The sequence below is a fragment of the Oncorhynchus nerka genome, linkage group LG24 (assembly GCF_034236695.1).
Source record: "Oncorhynchus nerka isolate Pitt River linkage group LG24, Oner_Uvic_2.0, whole genome shotgun sequence".
In the NCBI taxonomy this organism is placed as follows: Eukaryota; Metazoa; Chordata; class Actinopteri; order Salmoniformes; family Salmonidae; genus Oncorhynchus; species Oncorhynchus nerka.
The window spans coordinates 87,849,246-87,857,183 of NC_088419.1; positions in this window are offsets into that span (position 1 = coordinate 87,849,246).

The window sequence follows — 7,938 nt, forward strand, 5'->3', positions numbered from 1 at the left end:
GTACTAAAACACTTGAGTGTCTCCCTTGATCCTAGGTCCTGGCAGAGTTGTGCAGACTCTGAGCTTTGGAGGAATATGCAGATTTAAAGAGGAGTCCATAATTTGCTTTCTAATGATCATGATCTTTTCCTCAAATAAGTTAATGAATTTATTACTGCTGAAGTGAAAGCCATCCTCTCTTGGGGAATGCTGCTTTTTAGTTTTCTTTGCGACAGTATCAAAAATAAATTTAGGATTGTTCTTATTTTCCTCAATTAAGTTGGAAAAATAGGATGATCGAGCAGCAGTGAGGGCTCTTCGATACTGCACGGTACTGTCTTTCCAAGCTAGTCGGAAGACTTCCAGTTTGGTGTGGCGCCATTTCCGTTCCAATTTTCTGGAAGCTTGCTTCAGAGCTTGGGTATTTTCTGTATACCAGGGAGCTAGTTTCTTATGACAAATGTTTTTAGTTTTTTGGGATGCAACTGCATCTAGGGTATTGCGCTAGGTTAAATTGAGTTCCTCAGTTAGGTGGTTAACTGGTTTTTGTCTGACGTCCTTGGGTAGGCAGAGGGAGTCTGGAAAGGTATCAAGGAATCTTTGGGTTGTCTGAGAATTTATAGCATGACTTTTGATGCTCCTTGGTTGGGGTCTGAGCAGATTATTTGTTGCAATTGCAAACATAATAAAATGGTGGTCCAATAGTCCAGGATTATGAGGAAAAACATTAAGATCCACAACATTTATTCCATGGGACAAAACTAGGTCCAGAGTATGACTGTGGCAGTGAGTTGGTCCGGAGACATGTTGGACAAAACTCACTGAGTCGATGATGGCTCCGAAAGCCTTTTGGAGTGGGTCTGTGGACTTTTCCATGTGAATATTAAAGTCACCAAAAATGTGAATATTATCAGCTATGACTACAAGGTCCGATAGGATTTCAGGGAACTCAGTGGGGAATGCTGTATATGGCCCAGGAGGCCTGTAAACAGTAGCTATAAAAAGTGAATGAGTAGGCTGCATAGATTTCATGACTAGAAGCTCAAAAGACGGAAACGTCGGGTTTCTTTTGTAAATTGAAATTTACTATCGTAAATGTTAGCAACACCTCCGCCTTTGCGGGATGCGCGGGGGATATGGTCACTAGTGTAACCAGGAGGTGAGCCCTCATTTAACACAGTAATTCATCAGGCTTAAGCAATGTTTCAGTCAGGCCAATCACATCAAGATTATGATCAGCGATTAGTTCATTGACTATAACTGCCTTGGAAGTGAGGGATCTAACAATAAGTAGCCCTATTTTGAGATGTGAAGTATCACGACCTCTTTCAATAATAACAGGAATGGAGGAGGTCTTTATTCTAGTGAGATTGCTAAAGCGAACAACACCATGTTTAGTTTTGCACAACCTAGATCGAGGCACAGACATGGACACCTGTTCAATTACGTGGCTGATGTTGTTGTTGTTGTTGGGTTTGTGTATATCTTTGTAATATAAATTGGTGTGTTCCAGTAGGAGGGCAAGTCTAATCACTTGGGAATTAAAAAGAGTGTACCACAGGGTTTGATTATAGGACCATTGTTATTATCTGTATTTGTTATTGTTGTCATGCCTGCTCCCACTCTTCATCCCCTGTGCTGACACTGTTTCTGTCTTGTTCCTTGTCTGTTTCTCATTAAATGCTTGACTCCCCCGTACATGATTCTTGACTCCAGCGTCGGTCCTCACAATTGTGTCTTACTATGAAAGTTTGGACAGTCGTGTGAACATTGTGTTGGTAATTATTATATTTAATATGTGACCCGTTTCAGGAAACTAGGTGTATGTAGCAAGTTACGACTTCACAGGAGAGCCATTTGAATCTTTTTTTTCATTTTTATCAAAATTAGTTTTTGGGCAGAAATGCCTTCTGGAACATGTGAACTTTCATATGCCTTAATAACAAACTTATATCCAATCTGTAAATAGGAATAAAATTGTTAAATTACAAGCCTTGTTGGTTACGCCACAGAAAAAGTGAGCAACCTTCCCACAAGCCATGATTGGCTGAGATAATGAGAGGGCTGGACATGCTGAGAGAGGAGATTTAATTGGTCTGCCATATAAAAAGCTTCTGTCTATTTGTGCTGGTTAGTCTGCTTGTGATCCTGTCAAACATGACTTTTTAAAAAATGTATCATGTAGTGGAGCTGCATAAGTGTTGCTCTCCACTTTCTGGAGGATCCAGTTTTGAAATCAGTGTAATTAGAGTATGATAGCTAAAGAGATGGAGAATACACCTTTCTCCGGATTACATCTTCAAACTAAGGGCAATCGTGGCATGGCATCCGTGACAGGGAGATGGGTCCATTATGTATGATGGTGTGTACTGGTAAGATAGTCTAGGTAGCTACATTTTCAGATATTATGCATTTCTACTTTTGACAGAAAATGGTTTCATTTAAAGCTAAAGTGCACTGTTACCTACCTAGCTAACGTTACGTGTATGACGTTATTATTCGTATCCCAGAACCATTTGCTTAGGTAGTTAGAGCCTAATGTTAGCTAGCTAACGTTGAACCTGTTGGTTAGTTCCCAGCATATTCATGCAGGGTCGTAACGATATGATTTGGAACTATGTTCATTGCTGTTTAACTAGCTAACGTTAGCTGGCTGGCTCATTAGCTAACGTTACGTGACGTGTGTGATCTTACACGTTGTTCACCTAGCCAGGTTCATTGTTTACCAAGCAAGTTAACTACATGTTTTAACTTCTTGCGTCGAGCCAACCCCGATCCGGGATCATGACTACAGCCTCAAGCAATTACCATAACGCAACGTTAACTATTCATGAAAATCGCAAGTGAAATTAAATCAATATGCTAGCTCTCAAGCTTAGCCGTTTGTTAACAACACTGTCATCTCAGATTTTCAAAAATATGCTTCTCTACCATAGCAAACTAGCATTTAGCATTTAGCGTTAGCATTTAGCATTAGCATTTAGCGTTAGCATTAGCAGGCAACATTTTCACAAAAACCAGCAAAAACATTCAATAAATAATTTACCTTTGAGAACTTCGGATGTTTTCAATGAGGAGACTCTCAGTTAGATAGCAAATGTTCAGTTTTCCTGAAAGATAAATTGTGCAGGAGAAATCGGTCCGTTTTCTGCGTCATGTTTGGCTACCAAAAAAAAAACGAAAATTCATTCATCCAAACGCCAAACTTTCTTCCACATTAACTCCATAATATCGACTGAAACATGGTAAACGTTGTTTAGAATCAATCCTCAAGGTGTTTTTCACATATCTCTTCATGATATATAATTCCTGGAAGTCTCCTCTCTGTCTCAATCACATGGATGAATGCGAGCAGCTTGGAGATTACGCAACAATTTCAACAAAGGACACCGGGCGGACCCCTGGTAAATGTAGTATCTTATGGCCAATCTTCCAATGATATGCCTACAAATACGTCACAATGCTGCAGACAACTTGGAGAAACGATAGAAAGGGCAGGCTAATTCGTGGCGCTTTCACAGCCATATAAGGAGACAATGAAAAACAGAGCGTCAAAAATCCTGCTCATTTCCTGTTTGAAGTTTCATCTTGGTTTCGCCTGTTGCATCAGTTCTGGGGCACTCAAAGATAATATCTTTGCAGTTTTGGAAACGTCAGAGTGTTTTCTTTCCAAAGCTGCCAATTATATGCATAGTCGAGCATCTTTTCGTGACAAAATATTGCGCTTAAAACGGGCACGTTTTTTATCCAATAATGACATAGCGCCCCCATAGGTTGAAGAGGTTAAGCTAAAGTGTACTGTTAGCTAGCTAGCGTTAATTGTATGACGTTATTATTCGTTTCCCAGAGCTGTTTGCTTTGCTAGTTAGAGCCTAATGTTAGCTAACTAACATTGAACCTGGTTGGTTAGCTTCCAGGATATGCATGCAGGGTTGTAACAACATGATTTAGCAATATGTTCATTGTTGTTTAAATACCTAACACTAGCTGGCTGGCTCGTTAGCTAATGTTACGTAATGTGTGTGATCTTACACGTTTACCTAGTGTTATATAAATATATGTAAACATTCATATACATAGTTCATATATTATACAGCGCCAAGCCAAACCACCTGACTCAAGTCATCTACGTACCCCTGCTAAAACCGGAACTAGCTTACACAGCCAGCAATAAAACTACCCCCTAACACTATCCCCTCAGCTTTGTTGTCTTACGACCCCAGGAAACAAAGACATTCCATCGCATGAATATACACCCAGCCATAGTAAACTGCCCCTCTACCTCACGAACCCCTGACACAAACATCTCCTTGTACACTCTTTCTCCCTTCTACTGGTCGGGTGCCCAGAACAGAAGACTGCTGTGCACCAATGGGGGCTTCTACTCTGGCTAGAGCGGGTCCGCCTCCAACCCTACGGGACCATTCAGAAGGCGTCACGACAAGACTCTACCTACTTTATTCTATGTATAAAAATGAATGTAACCGTTGTATAAGTTCTCTTTTTCACCTGACTTCTTACCGAGTTATATGAACTAGATCCGTGCACGTAAAACTGCAGGACAAGATATCTTTGACCAATAAACGGCCTTTTTGATACACCTGATTCCACTCTGTCCAGCGTCGTTGATTTGCATTCCCTCTCCAGTATGAAACACTAACACTAGCTAGGTTCATTGTTTACCTTGCTAGCTAGCTACATGTCTTAAGCTAAAGTGTACTGTTAGCTAGCTAGTGTACAACACCTATTGAACATGCCTGGTGTCAGTAAACATTGGCAAAAAAGTGTATCAAAATTGTAGCCAGCAGAGCTGGTTAGACTGTTTTCATGTTATCCAGATGTAAACTAAAGCCAGACCGTCAAGTGTGCGCTCTGAACGCTCCGACAGCGATACGAGATTGGTGGGGCTAAAGCTTAAGATGGTGTGAACGATGTTGAATGGATGTAGACAAAGAGGAGCTTTTCACTAGATACCAACATTTTCAAAGGCCATTTTCTCAAAAGTGAGTTTACAAGTTTATCAACTTTCAAAGCAGAATTACTTTCCCATTGTTCCTCAAAATGCAGTGTATGATATACAATTTTTGTAGCTCTGAGTCTCTACTTTTATCCAATGTAAAAAACACTATTTCAAATGTTGCTACATAAGACCAAATCCAGGTGATGAGTCACATTTGGCCATGTGAATCAAACTTGTGTATGGAAAGACAATGGCAAGCATTATTATCATTACTGTAGCTTCTGGTGTTGCATTGGTTTTGATGACCTACAATGAGAAATCCTGAGCAGATGGGCTCCTGCATTTTTCAGCATTTTTTTTACTTAAAGATACATTTAGAAATATATAAACTTGGATTTTTCCACAAGTACATATGCAGGATTCTACCCTCCACAACATAATCTTCACTCCAAATCAAAACTCCAAACCTATAACCTGATTTTGGACAAAATTACCTGGAAGGATTCCCACTACCAAAGATTCACATTTCCAAGGTCTATACAGAAAATACTTTGGCAAACCAACGACCAGCAAAAAAAGCACAAGAGACTGAAAACACCATCCATCCTGAAAATCAGTGAGTAATGTTTAGTCTTAAGCTACTTTTAAAGCCACAAAGAAAAATAAATTACAATGATATATAGAGTGCCTTGCAAAGGTATTCACCCCACTTGTTATTTTTCCTATTTTGTTGCATTACAACCTGTAATGTAAATAGATTTTTATTTGGATTTCATGTAATAGACATACACAAAATAGTCCAAATTGGTGAAGTGAAATGAAAAAGACTTGTTCCAAAATATATATTTTTTTTTAAATGGAAAAGTGGTGCGTGCAAATGTATTCACCCCCTTTGCTATGAAGCCCCTAAATAAGATCTGGTGCAACCAATTACTTTCAGAAGTCACATAATTAATTAAATAAAGTCCACCTGTGTGTAAACTAAGTATCACATGATCTATCACATGATCTCAGTATATCGGTCATCCCCCTCTTCAAAGGGGTGGACAGTCTTGACCCAAACTGCTACAGACCTATATCTATCCTACCCTGCCTTTCTAAGGTCTTCGAAAGCAAAGTCAACAAACAGATTACTGACCATTTCGAATCCAACCACACCTTCTCCGCTATGCAATCTGGTTTCATAGCTGGTCATGGGTGCACCTCATCACGCTCAAGGTCCTAAATGATATCTTAACCGCCATCGATAAGAAACAATACTGTGCAGCCGTATTCATTGACCTGACCAAGGCTTTCAACTCTGTCAATCACCACATTCTCATCGGCATACTCGATAGCCTTGGTTTCTCAAATGTTTGCCTCGCCTGGTTCACCAACTACTTCTCTGATAGAGTTCAGTGTGTCAAATCGGAGAGCCTGTTGTCCGGGCATCTGGCAGTCTCTATGGGGGTGCCACAGGGTTCAATGCTTGGACCGACTCTCTTCTCTGTATACATCAATGATGTCGCTCTTGCTGCTGGTGAGCCTCTGATCCACCTCTACGCAGATGACACCATTCTGTATACTTCTGGCCCTTCTTTGGACACTGTGTTAACAACCCTCCAGACGAGCTTCAATGCCATACAACTCTCATTCCGTGGCCTCCAATTGCTCTTAAATACAAATAAAACTAAATGCATGCTCTTCAACCGATCGCTGCCTGCACCTGCCCGCCCGTCCAACATCACTATTCTGGATGGTTCTGACTACATATGGACAACTACAAATACCTAGGTGTCTGGTTAGACTGTAAACTCTCTTTCCAGACTCACATCAAACATCTCCAATCCAAAGTTAAATCTAGAAAAATGGCTTCCTATTTCACAACAAAACATCCTTCACTCATGTTGCCAAACATACCCTTGTAAAACTGACCATCCTACCAATCCTCGACTTTGGCAATGTCATTTACAAAATAGCCTCCAATACCCTACTCAATAAATTGGATGCAGTCACAGTGCCATCCGTTTTGTCACCAAAGCCCCATATACTACCCACCACTGCGACCTGTACGCTCTCGTTGGCTGGCCCTCTCTTCATACTTGTCGCCAAACCCACTGGCTCCAGGTCATCTACAAGACCCTGCTAGGTAAAGGGTCCCTTATCTCAGCTCGCTGGTCACTGTAGCAGCACCCACCTGTAGCATGCGCTCCAGCAAATCTCTGGTCACCCCCAAAACCAATTCTTCCTTTGGCTGCCTCTTCTTCCAGTTCTCTGCTGCCAATGAATGGAACGAACTACAAAAATCTCTGAAACTGGAAACACTTATCTCCCTCACTAGCTTTAAGCACCAGCTGTCAGAGCAGCTCACATATTACTGCACCTTTACATAGCCCATCTATAATTTATCCCAAACAGCTACCTCTTCCCCTACTGTATTTATGTATTTATTTTGTTCCTTTGCACCCCATTATTTCTATCTCTACTTTGCACATTCTTCCAGTGCAAATCTACCATTCCAGTGTTTTACTTGCTATATTGTATTTACTTCGCCACCATGGCCTTTTTTTGCCTTTACCTCCCTTATCTCACCTCATTTGCTCACATTTGGATATAGACTTATTTTTCTACTGTATTATTGACTGTATGTTTGTTTTACTCCATATGTAACTCTGTGTTGTTCTATGTGTCAAACTGCTTTGCTTTATCTTGGTCAGGTCACAATTGTAAATGAGAACTTGTTCTCAACTTGCCTACCTGGTTAAATGAAAGTGAAAAAATATATACACCTTTTCTGAAATGCCCCAGAGTCTGCAACACTGTTATGCAAGGGGCACCACCAAGCAAGCGGCACCATGAAGTTGGTTGGGTTAAAAAAAATATCAGAAACCTTGAACATCCAACGGAGCACCATTAAATCCATTATTAAAAAATGGAAAGAGTATGACACCACAACAAACCTGCAAAGAGAGGGCCGCCCACCAAAACTCATGGACCAGGCAAGGAGGGCATTGATCAGA